This window comes from Hyperolius riggenbachi, chromosome 5 (genome assembly GCF_040937935.1).
Source record: "Hyperolius riggenbachi isolate aHypRig1 chromosome 5, aHypRig1.pri, whole genome shotgun sequence".
Taxonomy (NCBI): Eukaryota; Metazoa; Chordata; class Amphibia; order Anura; family Hyperoliidae; genus Hyperolius; species Hyperolius riggenbachi.
The window spans coordinates 76,959,601-76,980,339 of record NC_090650.1 but is presented as its reverse complement, the minus strand read 5'-3'; the positions used below and the strand labels follow the sequence as shown (position 1 = coordinate 76,980,339).

The 20,739-nt window shown below is 43.2% G+C and overlaps 1 protein-coding gene across 3 annotated transcripts in view; it reads left to right on the top strand.

Moving 5' to 3' along the window:
* The window catches only part of DPP6 (dipeptidyl peptidase like 6), a 1,780,442-nt gene that overhangs the window by 1,139,907 nt on the left and 619,796 nt on the right, over positions 1–20,739 (top strand). The window lies entirely within an intron of this gene.

Below are 20,739 nucleotides of genomic sequence, written 5' to 3'. Positions count from 1 at the left end.
AGGTTGGAGTGTGGGGAGGTGGGAGGAAGCAAGGCTCCTTCTGCTGTGCCCATACTCCAGTACCAGGAAGTGCAGAGGCTGGAGTATGGGAAGGAGGGATGAGGAAAGTCTACTTCTTCTGTGCCCATACTCCAAATACAGGAAATGCAGAGGTTGGAGTATGGGAAGGAGAGCTGAGGCAAGTCTTCTTCTGCTGTGCCTATACTCAAGTAACAGGAAGTACAGAGGTTGAAGTGTGGGAAGGTAGGAGGAAGCAAGGCTCCTTCTGCTTTGCCCATAATCCAGTATCAGGAAGTGCAGAGGTTGGAGTATGGGAAGGTTGGCGGAAGCAAGGCTCCTTCTGCTGTGCCCACACTCCAGTACCAGGAAGTGCAGAGACTGGAGTATGGGAATCCTGGGCTGAAGCAAATCTTCTTCTGCTGTGGCCATACTCAAGTATCAGGAAGTGCAGAAGCTGTAGGACGTATCTGACATATCTCTCTTCAGCATGGATTTTTAAAATGATTTTAAAATAATATTCAAACCGTCAGAAGCCTCAAAAAAATCTTCCCCAGGTTGATTTAAATAAATATATTATCTGAATTTTGAAAGATTAAAAACAAGTTTGAAAGAAGTTATTTCTTTTTCCGGTGTACCTATGCACATGTTGCTAAGCAACAACACAAAAGTCATTTTATATCAAGTTAATAAGATAATACAAAATTCCAAAGATCCTCCTGAGGCTTTTTCCACTTTGGTCTATTCAAGACTATTCAAATAGCGAAAACATTGAAACAAACGTTCTCTCAAGGATTCAGAGGAGGAGTCTTTCAACCCCGAGATAAGACAAGAGCAGAAAGAAATCGATTTGCCTTAAGAAATAATCAATTATAGTTAAAAAGCTGTGTAATTAATTAGTGAGATTAACTATTTCTTTACCCGTTAAGCTGAAGAAGTTTTACAAAGGCATTTATTCCCCCAATTCTTAGCCAAAACATTTGCCTAATTACCATCTTTCCAGTTTCATAGTGAATTATTTTTTTTATAACAAGGAAAAAATTGAAACAAAAATACTATGATATAGTGATAGGGCTTGATTCACAAAAGGGTGATAACTGAGTTATCACGCCTAAAAGCTTTGCACGTGCAAACTAGGGTGCTAAGTAGTTTGCTCTCTAGTTTGCACATGCAAACTAGAGAGCAAACTAGGGTGCAAACTACTTAGCACCCTAGTTTGCACGTGCAAAGCTTTTAGGCGTGATAACTGAGTTTTTAAGTGTGATAACTGAGTTATCATGCTTTTGTGAATCAACCCCCTTGTAATATAGGTTATTTAAAGAAAAATGTATTTAGTATATTTAGTGCTGAAGCAAATTTTCATTATTTTTCAATCAGGTAAATATGAAATATTGCTTGTGATTATTTCACTCTCTCCATTTGTGGCCATCAGATGTCAAATACAGCAAAGCAATTCCTTATACAGTAAAACCCCCATTATCAGGCACCAGGGGTGTTGCTAGGATCCCAAGAGATCCACGCACTTTTGGGCACTCCAGCTGGAAAATGGGTGTGGCCACGCACCAGAATGTGGGTGTGGTCATGGGTGGGGCCACATTTACATTAGCTTAATAGCAGTCTAAGTAGGCCTGCCCAGCAAAATGTTGAATAAAGCCCCCAGCATATCACATAAATAGGCAGTGTCACTAACATAACTAGGCAAAGTAACCTGGCTTGTGTGCTGGCTGGTCTGGTCTGTTGATGCCAGGTTGTCTGACACTTCCCCAAAGCATTCCTTGAACTTTTTAGTGATCCCCCTCCCATACTCCCATGGGCCTCCCATTGAGGCACCACAACTCCCAGCGTGCCCCCCTAGAAGAACCACAGCTCCCTGCATGCCCCCATAAAGGCATCACTGTGCCCCGCATGGCATTAAAGGGACCAGTATGCCCACTTAGAGGCACCACAGCACCCCGCATACCCCCAACTGATGCACCACAGCTCCCAGCATGCCCACCATTAAGGCACCGCAGCTGACTCTGCCTGGGGGACATCCGGGGCACCCCAGAATAGAACCAGGGCATGTGCCACTGATCTTTGGTGCTAGCAACTCCCCTATGGGAATTGGCTGATGCCGGATAAGTGTAGTTTTTGGTTGCTTGAGAGTCCATACTAAAAAACAGTACTATAGCCCACACAGAATCCCCTATAATAAAACCTGTCCCTGTGTCATCCTGTTTCCCTGTCTGTGTGTCCCTGTTTTTTTTTCACTGAGCATGTGCGCAGCCAGAGCAGTTAGGACACAGGGCCGGAGCTAACAGTTTGCTGTCCGTGGTCACAGTGGTTTTCATTGCATTGTGGGAAATAACAGCTTTTTCCAACTGCCAAGCAAGCAGCTCTCTGTGTGCATATACTTCAGACAGTGGTGGGGAACGAGCAAGCGCGATGCGTATGTGCGCGCATTGCGGGGGGGTAGCGGCTGTGACCTGCCTAGCGCCCGTCTTTTTACCGGGGGGGGGGAGGGGGCTTTTTACTAATACTTACCATAAACTGTAGATTAATGTTGAAATACAGAAATGTAAAACAATTAAGACAAAAGACAGACTTAATTTAAAGTAACAGAGGTTTATTAATGTATAAAGAAGTGTAAAATTAGATTTATGTTTCCTGCAAGGCCAGAATGTTTTTTTGGACTGCTCATGACTTCTGGTTAACTGGTTTCTGGATAACGGGGCTTTTACTATAATAAGTCTGGGGCTGGGGGTCTGTAATATAGAGAAACTGGTGGTAATGAAGCAGCTAATGCACCTGGTACGGAGCAGTGCTTTTCAGTGCTGCTAGATTTGGGCGCAGCCGGCGCCTCTATAGACTTCAATAGGAATCATTCCTATTGAAGCGCTCAGTGAGTAACGTCGGCTCCGTCAGAAGAGGGAGCCGAGGTTGCTTAAAAACATAATAATTCGGCCTCCAGCAATCGCTGGAAGCCGAATTATATCATTCCCCACTATCCATGGCGGCCTGGAGGGGGAATAGTAATTAAATCGGCCCGGACTTGTGCAGAAGCAGGATCAGCTATATACCGCTGTATCCTGCGCCCAAGTCTACCTGCGCCGATTTCAAATGTACTCCACCTGGTAATGTGACCAGTGACCACCACATAGACCACAATGTTAAATGCATCTATAGCGGCGCCTACTTTAAAAAAAAGAAAATTGAAACCACATGTACCATATACCACAAGTACCAGCCGAACGCTGCTATTTGAAAAATAGCAGCAGAGGTACAGCGCAAATAGTGGCAAAGTAACAAATAGGTAACATAGTGCACATCGGCACTAATGCTGTTAGGCTAGGCAGGGGGTTCATGTCAGGCTACATTCACAGAAAAAAGGCTGCGTGATGTGACGTGAAAGTCACAACGCAACATTACAACGCAACGCAAAAAAAAAGAAGGTGGTAACGCAGATTAACGCTGCATTACCATCGCCTACAGTCAATGAAAAGTATGCTGTCCTTTACCTGATAATGTGTGCATTTAGAGGCAACACACTGCAGCAGTGCGTTACCATAACCCTACACGTTACAATGTGACGCAAATGTGCGGTAAGCTACGTTATAAAAGTTTATAACGCAGCTCTGCAAAGTCTCACTGTGAATAAGCCCTAAGGAGTTTGCAGACGGTAGGTTAGCATTAAAAAGTAGGTGTGGTGGGGGGTTATAGGCATAGGTAGAGGTAGGTTAGTGTGACAGGTAGGTTAGATAAAGTGATAGTAGAATATTGGTAAACTTATATTCTACTTATCAGAATAAGTTTATTAATACATATTATATACAGTGCAGCAAAGTTGTTCAGCCTTAGTTTCTGTTCATTTAAACACAAGCATAACGCTTTACCATATTTAGAATCAGAATCAGAATCAGAATTTATTATCGCCAAGTACAACGGTGAATTGTACACAGAATTGGTTTTGGCGCATACAGGGTCGTTGATGAAGAAACAAGAAACAGCATACAGTTAAAGCATGGCACATACATAGACATGGGACAAGCATACATAAGACAACATTACAGCTTGTGCGTACAATTAAGCAGAGTACAGCATAGTATACAGTTAAGCATGGTACATACATATAAACAATAAAAACAATTAAAAGCAAAAATAAAAAACAAGGCAGAGAGCATTACAGCATACCAGTACAGTTAACGTAATGCAAGCATAGCAAAGCATACACTGATAGCAGGAACAGAAAAGAGTGGGACTGGAGGAGCAGCCTGAGAGCTGATATGAGCACTGCCATTTTCGGCACTGGACACTACACAGCGACACGCTCCCAACAAGACAGGTGCTACCGATTGTCCACGAAAGTAGTACATTTATGTAATAATGGTGGAATTGCTATGCACATAGCACGTGTCCATGCGACTTGAGGCACAGGCTCTATCTGATCTAGGAAGGATGAGGTCCATTGCTTACAGGCTTATAGATGAGTCATCCACAGCCAGCGCTGCTGATGCCGTTAGACATACATTTGCATGGGCTACAGATTTCAGAGAGCACAGTTAATGCACTTTTACGGATTCCTGTCTAGTGCTAGTGAAGGTTCTATGCTTAGGTATGTATCATGCATTTATCTCGATGGTAAGCACTTGCTGGATTGTGACTCCAGTGCAAATTATTTCAGCAATGACTGAATGTACAACCTTATGTTCTTCTTTCTACTGTCATGCTATTAAAGTACAGTATTTGGTGACTATAGGTTACTTTGAACCCATTACATATTATTTAAGTGGGTGTGGGTCTCCATAACAGAACTAGAACTCAGAGAAGTAGCTAGTGGTGGATAAGGGGGAACACATGTCCCCGGACGTAGCACTGTAAGGGGGCTCAGCATTGTCGCTGCACCTCCACATGCATCAGAGGCGGCTCGCTGGCTTCCCGAAGTGCCCCTGCTTCTCTCCCTCCCTCTGCAGAGGAGTGTAGAAGCATTACCAGCAGCAGAAAAAGCGGGCTATCTAAAGGGCCAGATGTGCCCCAATAAAACTTCTGGCTATTTATAGGGGGGCACACCTTACTATCTAAATGGGGGAAGGGGGCAGATCTAGCTATCTAAAGGGGGACACATCTGGCTATCTAAAAGGGGGGCACACCTGGCTATCTATAGGGGGGCACACCTGGCTATTTGAAGGGTGGCACTTCTGGCTATCTGAACAGGGGGCAGGGGGGCACATCTAAACAGCATTTGTACATTTGACTTCACCCATGACCACGTCCACATTCTGATTTGGGGGGTGGGACGACACCAAAAACTTTCTTTAGTCCCTGGGTGCTGAAAACCCTAGCTACACCTCTGCTAGAACTGGACATAGCTCCCAACTCTCCCTCTTTTGGAGGGACAGTCCCTCTTTAGGAGCCCTGTCCCTCTGTCCCTCTTTCTTCCTTATTTGTCCCTCTTTCAGGATTTTGTCCCTATATATATATATATATATATATATATATATATATATATATATATATATATATATATATACTAAAAATGTGTTTGATTGACTCTAAACTTTATTCCCATCCTTTACACTGATATATTAGTAGTTTTAAAATGTTGCTATGAAGGAAAATGAACCAGGATAGAAAGGACTAGTGTGGTTCGAATTATAAAACAACATTTTTTTTTAATGAAATCTTTATGGTATGTGTGACTAGGGGTGTGATGGGGGCGTGATCAGGGGTGTGGCTTAAATGTCCCTCTTTCTCCTCTCAAAAAGTTGGGAGGTACGGAACTGGGGTTCCCCAATCCATACACTCAAGGGAAATCTGCAGTGAGAGCAGGGCTGGCACTGCCCTACAGACAAAGGGGGCAACTGCCCCAGGGCCCCTAACATCGCCAGGGGACCCTGCGCCTTCGGACCCTGCCAAGTTTTCTCCCGCACTGTTCCCCGAGATCTCTGCTTATTTGCTGCGGGGGTAGGCGGGGGCTGCACCGTCCATGCAGTCTTCTACCGTGCTGTCCTCCTTTTCTCTATCTGGCGTATGTTATGTGTAAACCAGTGGCGTAGCTATGGAGCTGCAGGCCCCGATGCAAGTTTTACATTGGGGCCCCCCAAGCACTCTATACATGACAATTGATACAGCGCACCAAAACCTGCCAATGGAAACTACAGTGTCAGAGGTGCAAGAAGGGGATGGGGAGAAGTTGGTTTATGATTACCACTGTTCAAAGTATCTATAGAAGTGATTATTATGATCACAGGACCAAAAGAGAGCTAATACTGTAGTTGAGGGAGGGCCCTTCGGGGCCCCTTTGGCCCAAGGGCCCTGATGCGGTCGCTACCTCTGCACCCCCTATTGCTACGCCCCTGGTGTAAACTCACACCGGATAGAGAAGGACGCAAACAGCGTGGTTGAAGACTCCACGGACGCTGCAGCCACCATCCCCTGGGACAAGTGAGTCAGTGATTAATGCAGCTAATGTGCAGGGAGCAGTGAGGTAGTGTTTATTGGTGGGGAAGGCGGGGGGATTATCTGCAGGATGAAGGGTGGCTCCCTACTTAAGTTTGCCTTGGGGCCCCTTAGATCAGCCCTGAGGGAGAGGGGTATGGAGAGCGGCATTGCTGCCTCACTTATAAAACATGCCACCTGCCTGACTGTTGTGCCAATCCTATGCCACATGTTACATCAGTTTTTACAATCTTTTTTCAGGCGCAGGTTTTTTTGTTTTTATTAAATCTCACTTATAATCTGCTTCTAAAGATAACCTAAATCCGATTTCTGCTTGTGTGTCTTGGCCTCAATTAAATGACCTGCCAGAAATTCTAAATCTCCATCTGTGTTGACAAAGATATGCAAGTTCTACATACTGGCATGTGACACAAATTGCTTGGTGCATACACATGCAGAATTAGGCCTGGGACCCACTAGCAGCACATTTCTAAGTGCTTGTGATTTGAAAAGCTCTTGCTAATGTAAGACTATAGGGAATAAAAAAAAAAATCACAGCCCTTAAGTGGGATAACACCTATAGCATTACAAAAACAGGGAACACCAAGAGCCCCAATAGTGTAATTCGTACTGGACAAGGTGGCAATAAGATTGTATTGCGAGATACTCACAAGTCAGGGTCACCAGCAGGCAACCACTGTAAAGGCAGGTGGGGAGATTGTCCTGACCCCACTCAGGATTAAGAAGTCGCTCTCTGTAGACAGGAAGAAAGGGTAGCAACCCTCCACCAAGGGTGGACTCAAAATTGTATACAATGAACAGAGGCACCAAAAGTATAAGATTAGACTAAATGAGCTTAAAAACCAACTTAAATGGCAAAATTGAAGGAGGAAGTGGTGGTCTTACCTCCCTCAAGCAGACACGACAATGACTGCGATTCAGACAGTCAAACACATTTATTAGGAACTCCAAAAAGAAATGCAACGCGTTTCGCAGGTTCAACCCCGCTTCATCAGGCAATATAGGGAGGAGTATCAAACAATCTGCACAAGGATTCAAGTTAAGCACCTCTGTCAACAGAGTTGCATTTCTTTTTGGAGTTTCTAATAAATGTGTTTGACTGTCTGAATCGCAGTCGTTGTCGTGTCTGCTTGAGGGAGGTAAGACCACCACTTCCTCCTTCAATTTTGCCATTTAAGTTGGTTTTTAAGCTCATTTAGTTTAATCTTATACTTTTGGCGCCTGTGTTCATTGTATACCTATAGCATTACATTAGCAAGAGCTTTTTAAATCACAAGTGCTTACATAAGGCTTAAACAAGTGCTGCTAGTAGGTAACTCTTGTCCCTAGCCCCAGGATTCGATTTCTATGGCAACAGTTCTAACATACTGACAAGTCCCTTGACTGCAGCCAAGCAACATATACTGTTGCTATGGAGGGTGGAGGAAGGGTGATGGTGCGTTCCATGAGGGAGCTGCTTCAGGGGGGCATGGTAAAGAAGGGGATAATACACTTATTTATCACTATTTTTTAAATACCCAGCATGCCAGATCTGTAAAAGATGCTGAGAGGTATCTTGCTGTAAATAAGCTTAATTCTTGGTCACGATGCCTGCCCATGATCAGTGTTTCATTGGAATGGTGCATCATTAGACTGTTCTCCATACTGATGCATGCAGATGTGCTGATAAGATTTGCACAGGGATGATAAGCAGTGCAGACAAACAATTTACAACCAAAGGGAGGAAGGAAAATGCCATGTCAGAATATAGACCATAATTTAACTTCCTTGCCGCTAATTGCGGGTTTTACTATTGCCACCTATGGTGGCGCCATTTTTGGGGGCGCTTGTCCTGCGCCATTTTTTCTTCTCTGCTTGTAACTGTCTGTACTATGTATTCTCTCTATTATAAAGCACCAGGGAAGATGCTGCCACTATATACATCATCAACAATAATGTTGCTCTTCTTCATTCTGGGCATGGACGGTTTATAAAAGTCTCATCCAGTAACTGCTTTGCAAATGCTGCAAATTGCATTGCATGGACTGCAGGTAGCCGTCAGTCTTCATCCCCCACTCAAAACAGGCATATTTATTTGTCATTTCCAATTTAAATTAACATTTGACATTCTCTGAAGACTCCTGTGTGAGATTCATCATGAGCTGTCTGGGAAATACTGGGAATATCGTATCGGAGTAGTTGTGTAGTGCCAGCAGCATCACATTTGATCACGCTACAATGTCTATGAAATTCTCCCACGTAGTGAGGCTGCGTTCTGAGCTTCAGGGATTTTGTTTTCTTGTTTGCAGTGTACAGTTTTCACTCATATATTTGTTCCTGTGGAATAAAGCATTTGTTTTGCAGATTAGGTATCACAAAATACCATTATTATTCTAGCGACAAGCAGAGTCACCCCAACCATTAGGCTATAGGAAACAAAATGAACAAACCTTCTTGTTTTATGAAGTCCCTGTTTTTGTTGACAATAGTGCCTGACACTTGTAAGTTATTGAGTTAATACATCAATGCAGATGCAAAAGAAATGGGCACAAAAGGAGCAGCACCACAGCGGAACCAAATAGAATAGTTGTTTTACTTAAAGAAAACCTGTGAGGAGGAAAGGTTTAAAATCTGGAAACTTACTTCATTAGTGGGAACAACTGAGGTAAAGAGGCGCCCTGGTTAAGATAAAAGCGTCTAAAAACAGGTTAAAAATGAAAAAAAATTAATATGAGGTGGCTTGCCTCAATAGCAAAATCTTTGTCTGTAACAAAAGATTTTTATTTAGCACAGGCAACGCGTTTCGCAGGTCTGAGCCAGCTATATCAGGCCAATAAAAGTGCCAAATGACTGGGTCAATACAGCAAAATCTTTTGTTACAGACAAAGATTTTGTTATTGAGGTAAGCCACCTCATATTATTTTTTAATTTTTAAGCTATTTTTAGACACTTTTATCTCAACCAGGGCGCCTCTTCACCTCAATTGTGCTTAGTTTTACCCCCACACACCTTGTGTCTGAGGGGTGGTGACAGACCGCCTGTGGGTCCACTACAGTGGGTGCCTGTCCCTATTTTTCCAAGGAGAACAACCACATCCAGGTCCCGGCTGGGACTACCCCGAGTGGAGTCGGGTTCATGGTCTCCACCTGCTTCTTACGGTCGGTTGCCCTTTGCAACCCCCGTTTGTGGGTAGTATTTTTCTCAATTCCACTATTACTTGTATACAGACATACTACACTATTGGGTTCTTGTTTTTGTCTCCTATATTTCTTTTCTGCAGGGTGCCGAGACACCCCCACTGCATTTCATTAGTGGGAAGCCTCTTCGAGTATGAGCTTCTTTGTACTGAGCATGTGCATGTTAGGTTAGTGCATGCATTGCCCAGTAGAATGAAATGTGTATGCAGCCTCGTTCCACTGGCCATGCACAGACTTTACGCCTGCATACCTATACACAGCAGGAGCGCGGCCACATTTGACAAGCTCTCATTGAATACGGAGAGTCCCCAACTTACAAACGCCCAACATAATGACCTGCCAATATGAACAGCCCACCGACCCGTCGCGATGACGTTGGGGACTCCCTGCCATGTGCTCCTCAGCCCCATTCTTTTAGCAGAGTACACATTGAAAGAAGTAGGGGTTCTCTCCCCTGCTCCGGCTGTCTCCATGATGAGCGATCTCCTCTCACCCTCACCGCTTCCCCCTAGTGCCGTCTTCTCCTGCATTGCACAATGAAGTGATCACTAGAAGCTGGCACTAGGGGAAAACAGAGAGGGTAAGAGGAGATCGCTCATTTAGGAGACCCCGGAGCAGGTGAGAGAACCACTGCTGCTTCTGTGTACTCTGCTATAGAATGAGGCTGCATAAAAATGGCGCCGCATTAAAAAGATATGCTTATCTCTATTTATCGTTAGTACTGCATAATAATGGCGCACAGGGAAAAAAGAAGAAAAACAGCACACAGTAACATTATTTATCAATAGCGCCGTTCATATGCCAAACAGCAGACATTATTGCGCACAGTAACGTTATCTATCAATAGCACCCTACATAAGCCAAACTGCAGACGTTATTTAACTGCAAAACAGTGAATGGATTTAATGTAACACTGTCAAGGTTAGGGTTAGGCACCACCAGGGGAGATTTAGGGTTAGGCACCACCAGGGGGGTCTTAGGGTTAGGCACCACCAGGGGGGTGGTTAGGGTTAGGCACCGCCAGGGGGGTGGTTAGGGTTAGGCACCACCAGGGGGGTGGTGAAGTTAGGCACCACCAGGGGGGTGGTTAGGGTTAGCCACCACCAGGGGGTTGGTTAGGGTTAGGCACCACCAGGGGGGTGGTTAGGGTTAGGCACCACCAGGGGGGTGGTTAGGGTTAGGCACCAGGGAGTGGTTAGGGTTAGGCACCACCAGGGGGTCTTAGAATTAGGCACCACCGGGGAAGTGGTTAGGGTTAGGCACCACCAGGGGGTCTAGGGGTTAGGGATAGGTACAGAGAGGTTTCTGTGTGTTAACGCTAATTTTCTATAAAATAAACAGAGCTAAATAACGATAAGGCTTTAACGTTAAATAGCAATAAGCGACAAACGGATTAGTGGCAACACCGTGTGCCATTATTCGCAGGCGCCATTTTCAGATGGATCCGCACATGAATTAGGGGATAAAAGAGGCACAAGGGGGACAAAAGGTGATTCAGAAGGGAAAACAAAAGAGACACAGGGACATAAGGTGACACAGAGGGGACAAAAGAGGCACAGAGGACACAAAGAGGGAAAGAGAGGCACAGGAGGAACAGAGGACACAGAGAGGGACAAAAGAGGCACAGGGGGAACAGATGTGACAAAAAGGGGGGCAAAAGAGGAACAGAGGTGACACAGAGGGGGACAAAAGAGGCACAGGGGGAACAGAGGTGACAGTGTTCCAACTTAAGAATGAATTCAGGTTAAGAACGAGCCTACAATCCCTAGCTTGTTCGTTAACTAAGTACTACCTGTATGTTCAGAGAGGCCCAGCGCTGGAACTGTTAAAGCGGTATAAAACCCTGACATAATATTCAATAAAAACATGTTTTCCTACTTTTTATATTCCATACAGTTATCATATTTGCTTTTGTGCATAAGTATTATTATTCATTTAAAAATTACAAGTTCGCAAAGTACAGTTTTTTTGCCCAGAGAGCTGACATTGCATTTTATTCATAACTGGTTTATTCATCTTGAATTTTGAGCAGAAATGCTTTTTGAGTGTCTGTCTGTGTTCAGGAGTGTCTGCACTTTCAGAGAAGTATTTACTTGTATCAAGTGAGGAATGTAAACACAAGAGAACATTATCTCCGGTTCGGATGCCTCCAGCCTTCTCTGCACTGAGCTTGTAAGTCCTGTGTTTAACTAATTGAATGCTGTTTTAGTAAAAAGAAAATGGTGGTAGTATATATTATGCTGTAAATCTGTAAATAATAGTTTAGAGCAAAGAAGAAATGCTGGGTTTCATTCCGCTTTAAGTATCTAATTTTGTTTTGTAAGATTTTGGTTCAGGTACGCTTTAACAGCTTAACACCCGCTGGTCATTCAGGCAACTGCTTTTTATTTATTTTTTTATTTTTTTTGTGCCAGTCTTGACAAATCATTCCCTTTGTGTTTGTTTGGTTTCCGGATGTTCTTTCAGCATGCATCAAACTGTGATGTGATAACATCATCTATATTCATCTGTCGGTCCCCAGGAATGTGTAGAGCAGGGTGGTTTGCACAGAGGAGTGCTTCACGAGGTAACAGATGCTCATTGGAGCAATACAATCTGTTTCTGTGGACTAGCAACTAATTCATTCATCTACAACACGCAATATTTTTTGAGCCTGTTGAATGTTGTTTTTTTTTTTCTTTTTTAAGCCCATTTAATCCCATAATTGAACAAGGAAAATTCTGAAAGCAATCATGTCAACTAGTGTACATTAGAAGTATTTCCTTTGGAAATTAACTATTCAGATAGAAAAATCCCTTGTAAAACTGTCCCGATCTGCCGCTAGGCGCTTATCCACACAGACCTCAAGATCAAGTATGTCAAATAAATCTGGGGATTTACTGCAGATTATGAAATAAACAATTTGATGTCGGCGACATTGTTTGTGACGGGCTGATTTAATGCCTGTAACTACCTGTCCAGAGGCGATAGACAATCACCTTAAGCCAGGGGCATAACAATAGACCCTGCAAGGGATGCAGCCGCAGGGGGGCCCAGAAGCTGCAGGGGCCCTGTGAGGAGAGAAGTTTATTTTCCCTGCCCTGAGTGACAAATAAGGACACAGAGAAAAGGCTTTATGCTCTCTGCGCAATTTTTCTAATGACTGCTCAGCCACTGATAAGGGATCATACACAGTTTTGTAGACAATGATTTATAGACAGTCCCTATTCAGCATGCAGCATGGTTTTGGGTACAGTGCCCTGCCCCCAACCTCTCTACCCCTGTGTACTATAGTGATGCTGGAGTCTGCAGAGCCAGTTCTGCTCCATCAGAGATGGACAGAGTGAGTGTAATAAGCTGAGGTTGGGGAGCACACCGTCTGTCAGTTTTCTGAATGCATTTTCTGCACACCATTTGTGTCTGTACGTGTGGAAACAGGCATGTTTTATCACTGCTGTCTCTTTTTATCTGCATGGGGAAAACACACTAGCCAATTGTTCTCAGTTTACCTGTGCAGAAAGCAAGGTGGGGGGGAGGGGTCCCATCCAAAGTTTTGCAGAGGGGCCCAGTGATTTCTAGTTACGCCTCTGTCTTAAGATAAGTCCACACGCAATTTCTGTTGCCCGGCATGGATCCAAGCTTGATCCCTTGGGCAACAGTTTGTGGTCGATGCTATACATCGGGGAGAAACGCCTCTAGATACGCCACTGTCCACATAGACTTCTATGTTATTTCCTGTTAGGAGAGATGGGAGTCTTGTACATACATATAGATACACACACATGCCCAGACACACATATAGACATAAACACATGCACAGACATAAACACACATGCATAGACGCACACCCACACAATTAGTGGCAGAGACACAAGGTCAGGGAACTCTGCTGTGCATGTTGACTCTACCATACAATTATTCTCCACAGCTCCCCTTTGTTTGTGTCTAAAATAAGAATTGATTTACACCTTGGCCTAAGTAAATCTCATAATAATTAGAGTGTTAATGAACATTTACATACATTAAATCAGCTAATGACCCAAATGAATTGAGTATGAATGGATAAACACATTGATCGTATATGACCTGTTTAGAGTAAGGATGACCTGTCCTTTCATTAAGTGATTTATGTGTTCCACAGGCTCTGCAATATGCACACTGATATTGGACAACTGATCCAGCAAAGCCCTGTGTGAAAATAATGGCATAATGATCACACCTGTTGGTTGGTGTCAAATAGAAAGGGTGGCTTTCGGTAGACATACGATCTTTACTGGAGTTATGTATCCCTGTTAGTGATGAGCATGAATTTTGCTTTGTACTTCGCAATTTCCTATGTAAACGTAGGAACCGTAATTTCCCAATTTTGCATCGTTTTCACGTAATTTCATGCTGACTTCATCACCAAATTTGTACGTATAGAACACCTGTGTAAATTATCGGTAACCGGGCACCTGAAGCAGATAGCTATAAGTAACGGTCACCGGGATTAGAGTTAGGTACCAGGAGGGGGGTTAGTGTTAGGCATTAGGTGGGGGTTAGTGTTAGGCACTAGGAGTCAAGGGTTAGTGTGAGATTGGGGGTTGGGTTAGTCACTAGTAAAATATTGGTAATGGAAATTACCACTTATTTAACTAGAAGCACCACCTATCACTAGGGATGGCCAGAAATGCCAATTTGCAATCCCGCGGTAAATGCGGATTGCGCCATTGCCAATTACCGATTCCACTTTCCGCTACGAATTTCCGCCGGAAATCGTGGAAATTCGGTCCGACTTTAACAAGATTCTGTTTAATAAACCCTGAACATTTGGTGTTTCTTACGGGGGCTTTGCTATTAACCGCTAAAGTCGGCGGATTTTTACTGTAATGTAAAATGCAGAAAATAGGCAGATGCAGATTTTCTGCATTTTACATTACAGTAAAAATCCACCGACTTTAGCGGTTAATAGCAAAGCCCCCGTAAGTCCTAGAAACACTACATTTTCAGGGTTTATTAAACTGAATCTTGTGAACAAGATGCAAAAAAAAGTTTTCAAAAAGACCTTATAGTTTTTGGGAAAATCGTTGTTAAAGTTGGCGGAAATTTCCATGATTTCCGGCGGAAATCCGCCTACCGCACTTGCATTACCGATTTTCGCATTCCGATGCGGAAATGAAATTTCCGATCTGAATTTCGGAAATTGCATTTCCGTGGAATCCGAATGAGCATCCCTACCCATCACCCAACTCCCACAGTGGTGCTGCTACACATACTCTGCCATGTATAGTATAGAATTATAGTTCCATAGCGCTGGTTCCAGCGCGGCGGCCTCACGTCAATTGCTGCTTGGCCACGCAGCAACTCGTCATAGCTGCATCACTATTTAGGGAGGACTGACATCTCCAGTAGGGGCGTGGTCTCTGAGGAAGCAGGCGTGCCCACGACACATGTATAAGATGCTCGGCCTGGCTGCGGTAGTGTGGGCTTCTGGTAAGCGGGCTTCCAGTTTTCTATCTCTCATGATCGCCAACTTTGATTTTTTTTATCTCTCCACTGGTTTTCACGTCTTGAGCACTGTTGATGCAGCGCATTGTGTTGTGTGTTGTGTTGTGAAATTGTCATTGGTTACTATGTATATTTTTTCCTAGGTGCATCTCAATATAGTATTTACTAATATATTCTGTCTGACAATTATGAGATATTATTTACTAAGCACTTAGCACTTTATTTTGCAACTCATTCCTGATGGTGTGGTAGACGCAATTTTTGTGTCTGGAATTCATTTGTTTAAATAAATATATTCATATAAGTGTTGTTGGTTTGCCTGCTACGTATCATACTAACACCAGAGTATTGTAATTGTATATCTATATATTTTTATACGTGTCATTTTTGTACCAAGCCCTTGCCGCCACTTTTTTGACTTGTAACTTAGCAGCCCGCCACCCTATTTTTATCTTGTCTCTTGTAGTGTTGTGTATTGTGTTAATGTCACATTTGGTGTACAGTATAATTATTTTAATCAGTTGCTTGTTCATATGTAATAAAGTTTATACTCTTCTATCTATATTCATGCCTACTGGTGCGTTGTGAGATGCTTTTTTTTCTCCTTTGCTGTACTTGATTGACTCATATCTCTAGATACGCACAGTTTTAGGCCATATTACCAATTAATTGAGCAGTGCTCTGTGGCCTTTTTTTGCTTTTTTGCATAGTATAGAATTATAGTCACGTATGCCATTTTAATTGTGAAATGCTGAAAAGTTATCTTAAAAGGAAGATGAAAAATTATCACCTAGGAGAAAACTTAGGACAAAAGTGAGTCCCAGTGCCCCCCCCCCCCCAGGCCCCCACCAATTTTCTGCTATATTAAGCAAGTCTCTATCACTACAGCAAGCTATTTTTATAAGTTTGCAGTATGTTCAGTCTTCTGGTTTATAATAGACTTATATTTGTGTCTCTGATATTTCAAACGTGAATTATTCATTTTTAATTGTTTTGTCTTAAAACTAATAAAACAAAAAATGAAGATATCGTCTCTTTTTCCATCTAAGTATTAGAACAGTGGGCCAAACTTTCAGTCTCAGCAAGATAAGTCATTTATAATACATACAATACATAAACAGGAAACTAGTCATTTATATTGCAGTAAGGAGAAGCTTCGCTGTGTCACTGTTTCCTGCTGAGGTCACCGTCTGTTATTGAGTCTTACAGGGACTCAGAGCATCGATTGTCCTGTGGGAAGCACGGTGGCGCAGTGGTTAGCGCTCTCGCCTTGCAGCGCTGGGTACCCGGTTCGTATACCAGCCAAGGCACTATCTGCACAGAGTTTGTGTGTTCTCCCTGTGCCAGCATGGGTTTCCTCCAGGCACTCTGCTTTCCTCCCACATCTAAAAAACATACAGATAAGTTAATTGGCTTCCCCCTATGATTGGCCCTGGACTACGATACATACATAACACGATACATGCATAGAATATGACTGTGGTAGGGATTAGATTGTGAACCCCTCTGAGGGACAGTTAAGTGACAAGACAATATTCTCTGTACAGCTCTGTAGAAAATGTTGGCGCTATATAAATACTAAAAAATAATAATCCTCCAAAATGTTGTCCATTTTTGCCACAATGATCAGGGGACAGTTATCGAATTAGCGCTCCGTTAGACTCTACTGTTGTCACACGGTTTGACTAGTCAGTAGTGTCTCTTTATTTGTATGTTCCGCCCAGGGCTTTCAATAAAGGCGTGATAATTAGTGCTTTTAGTTTTGCTTAATAATATGAATCAGTGTTTTGTAAATCTCGTTTAATGGTGTCACAGGATCATTTACCCAACATGACTGATGTCCAGCTTGCGTGCTCCAGGCTGCCATACACAGCATGACTGAAAACATCGCTTTTATGCAGATAGGCTCATTTTTAATATAACATTTTAAATACCAGGCATGTTAATGTCATTAAAATATTGTTACACTGTGTTATTGTGGGCAGAAATGACCTTTTATGGAGAAGAGCCTCTCCGTACTTTGGGACAAACGTTGGTTAGCAAGGATTGGAGAGGATTTCTGACTCCCTTTGCAAGGATACTTCCCCTAGTGTTAACAGCCACATGGGTTGTCTGCCTTTTGCTGGCATTATTTGCTTGTCAATGTCATTAGTAATACCTGTGTGTCCTTGATATCTGCCTATCATTGGTATTATCTGCTTGGCGTTGGTAATATTTGCGTGAAAATTATATCCTATTTTTAGTGTTATCTTTTTGGCATTGGTAAAACTTGTCATTGATATCTGCCAATCATTGATATTATCTGCTTAGCATTTATAATATCTTCACCTCATTGATATCTGCCTGTCAATGTCAGTTTGGCATTGGTAATATCCACGTCATTGATATCTGCCTATTGTTTGTGTTATCTGCTTGTCTTTGGTTAAATAATCTGAACATAATCTCATTCATGAGCTGGATGTGTATTTTTGAGATTATGTTATGGTAATATAGTAACGTTCTCTTAAGATGTTTGAACAGGGGCACCATTTTAGTGTTTGCCAAAGGCAGTATGAATTCCTAAGACTCAAAGCACTTGCGGGGCAGCCACTAGAGCGCACTCAGTAGGCAGTAGCAATGTTAGGGAGTCTTGCCCAAGAACTCCTTGCTGAATAGGTGCTGGCTTACTGAACAGGAATACCAGAGATTTGAAACCCAGGTCTCCTGTGTCAGAGGCAGAGCCCTCAACCAGTACACTATCCAGCTAGATATGCCACTGCATGGGGGATTAGGAGTTTAAGTGAACCGAGCACCATTTTTAGCACCCAGGACATCTCAATAGCACATTAAAAATGCAGACTAACAATATGCCTCCTTACTAAAAAAAATCCATTCCACTCCTTCTTTTTACAATTTGAATGTTTGTTAGAGGTGTTTATTGCTCTTCTTCCAAGGCCTGCAGTCAGCAGAATGAGCAGGCAGATAAGGACTGCTGTAATTAGCAGAAGCTATGAGCAAACAAAATATTTTATCAGCAGGGTAAAGGGGGTATAGGACACTGTACTTCATACAGTTTAGAGAGTCACACTTGATTACACTCACACCTTCCCATGGATAAATAAGGGCAGAGGAAAAGGAAAGGGGGGGGGGGTGGCAGCTCCTACAGCTATAAGAAAACAAGGCCAAACTGCAGAAAAAGAGCTGCCTGGATCCCTTTGATATGGTCTTGGAGGAAAAGGGGTGGGAGCACTATAATTTTTTTTCACTCTCTCTGCATTGCACACACAACGGTTTTGGTGATCCCTTGGCAGGACCACTGTTTACTCTCCACTCCCTATAATTCTGTAAAAAGAAAGAAAAGAACAAACATTTTGCTTACCACACTGCTAATAAGTAATGACTGATCAAGGAAGTTAGCTTCTGCAAATCTGCCTGCCCTAATTTCCTCTTGTCCTATCAAATCTCCCACTCTGTCCTAATGTACACATACAGCAAGGCCTGAATCAGCCACTTTAGGCTATAGTAAAAGAAGAAATAATGAAATTCCTTCACCCTCTCCTCATTAACTGACTTTATTTAGGGTACTGGGTGTACAGAACTGTAACTTTTAATGGACAAAGCAATTGGTTGTGATTGTTTTGGTCATCGCTGCAATGCCTATCCAACCACCCCATCTTCTATGCCTTATTTCCTTTTAACCACTTATACATTTTCAGACCATATATCTACAGTACGTCCACTTGCGTGTGTTTTTGGTGCCGTCTGTTAGAGGGGAGATAAATGAATGGGAACGCAGTCTCCATTCATTGATCTAAGTCCTGTGTCAATGATCGCCGGCATCAATGAGATGCCTGTGGTCATTGTAACTGTAACAAGTAACACATCCATGCATTAATTCCTGTTCGCATACTAATAGCAGGCTCAGGAAAATAATGCGCGAGGACATCTTGTGGCCAAATAGTAAAATTATACCTACTTGCTTTTTTTTCAAATACACCCATATACCACACATACCATTAAAATGAAACCCATTACCTCCCACACTCTCCCATATTTACACTCTCCCATAATTACCCAAATAAAATATTTGCATTAACCACTTGCCAACCAGTGGCTTTCTGGCTGATCTGTGCTGCGTAGGCTCTCCAGCCCGCAGCACGGATCAGGTTTTAGCCAGGGCGATCAGACTTGCCCCCTTTTTTCCCCACTAGGGGGATGTCCTGCTGGGGGGTCTGATCGCCGCCGGCTTTCTGCGCTTTGCGGGGGGCTCTTCAAAGCCCCCCTCCGCATCGTTTTCAGCGCTCTGTCCCTCTCCCTCCCTCTCCCTTCCCCTCTGAGCTGCGCAGGACGGATATCCATCCTGCGCATTGTAGGATAGGCTTCAGCCTATCAAACGACGGCGATCCCCGGCCAATCAGAGGCCGGGGATCGCCGAACTGCCTTACGGCGCTGCTGCGCAGCAGCGTCGTATGATGTAAACAGCGGGGATTTCTTCCCCGCGTGTTTACATTTTGCCAGCGAGCCGCGATCGGCGGCTCTCCGGCTGTTCACGGAGACAGCCTCCGTGAACGGACATGGAAAGGCCGCTCGAACGAGCGGCCGTTTCCATGGAAACTTGCAGATGACCAGTTTACGCCAATCGGCGTTAGCTGGTCGTCAAGAGGTTAAAAACAACAATTAAAAAAAAACCATAAATAGATTCTTCAGGGATTGAACTTTTTTTAAAATGTATGTCAAGAGATGATATTACTGATATTTTTGAAATCATGCATTTGTAATAAGTGATGGACGCAAAACTGAAAAAAATGCACCTTTATTTAAAAATTAAATATTGGCGCCATACATTGTACTAGGGAAATATTTTAAACGTTTTAATAACTGGGACAAATGGACAAATAAAATGTGTGGGTTTTAATTACGTTGGTATGTAGTATTTTAAAACTATAATGACTGAAAACAGAAAAATAATGATTTTTTTTTCAATTTTTTTTCTTATTTTTCCCATTAAAATGCATTTAGAATAAAATAATTTTTAGCAAAATGTACTACCTAAAGAAAGCCTAATTGGTCGCGAAAAAAAAAACAAGTTACATTTTTGTTGTTGTGATAAGTAGTGATAAAGGTATTGGCAAATGAATGGAAGGAGCGCAAAAAGGTGAAAATTGCTCTGGTACAAAAAGGGAAAAAACCCTCAGGAGTGAAGTGGTTAAACAATACCAGTTGTCTGGCAGCCCCACTGATCCATTTGGCTGAAGTAGTGTTTCAAAAACAACAGAAACAATGATGCAGCTAATCTAGTCATGCTTGTTCAGGCTAAAAGAAGGCAGAGGATCAGCAGGATAGCCAAGAAACTGGTATTGCTTAAAAGGAAATAAATATGGCAGCCTCCATATCCCTCATACTTCAGTTTTCAAGGGAACCAGAGAGGAAGGATAGGGAAAAAAATAGCAAAAGGTTTTATACATACCTGGGACTTCATCCAGCCCCATAAGCACGGATCGCTCCCACGTCGCAATCCTCCGCTTCCTGTATCGCCGGTACCGGGCCCCGTCACTTCCGCCGGATGCGGCCAATTGTCTGCATCACAGGGGCTCCCTCCATACCCTTACGCATGCGGCTGTGCAGTATGCAGCCGCATGCGTAGGTATATGGAGGGAGCCACTGTGATGCAGACAATTGGACGTGT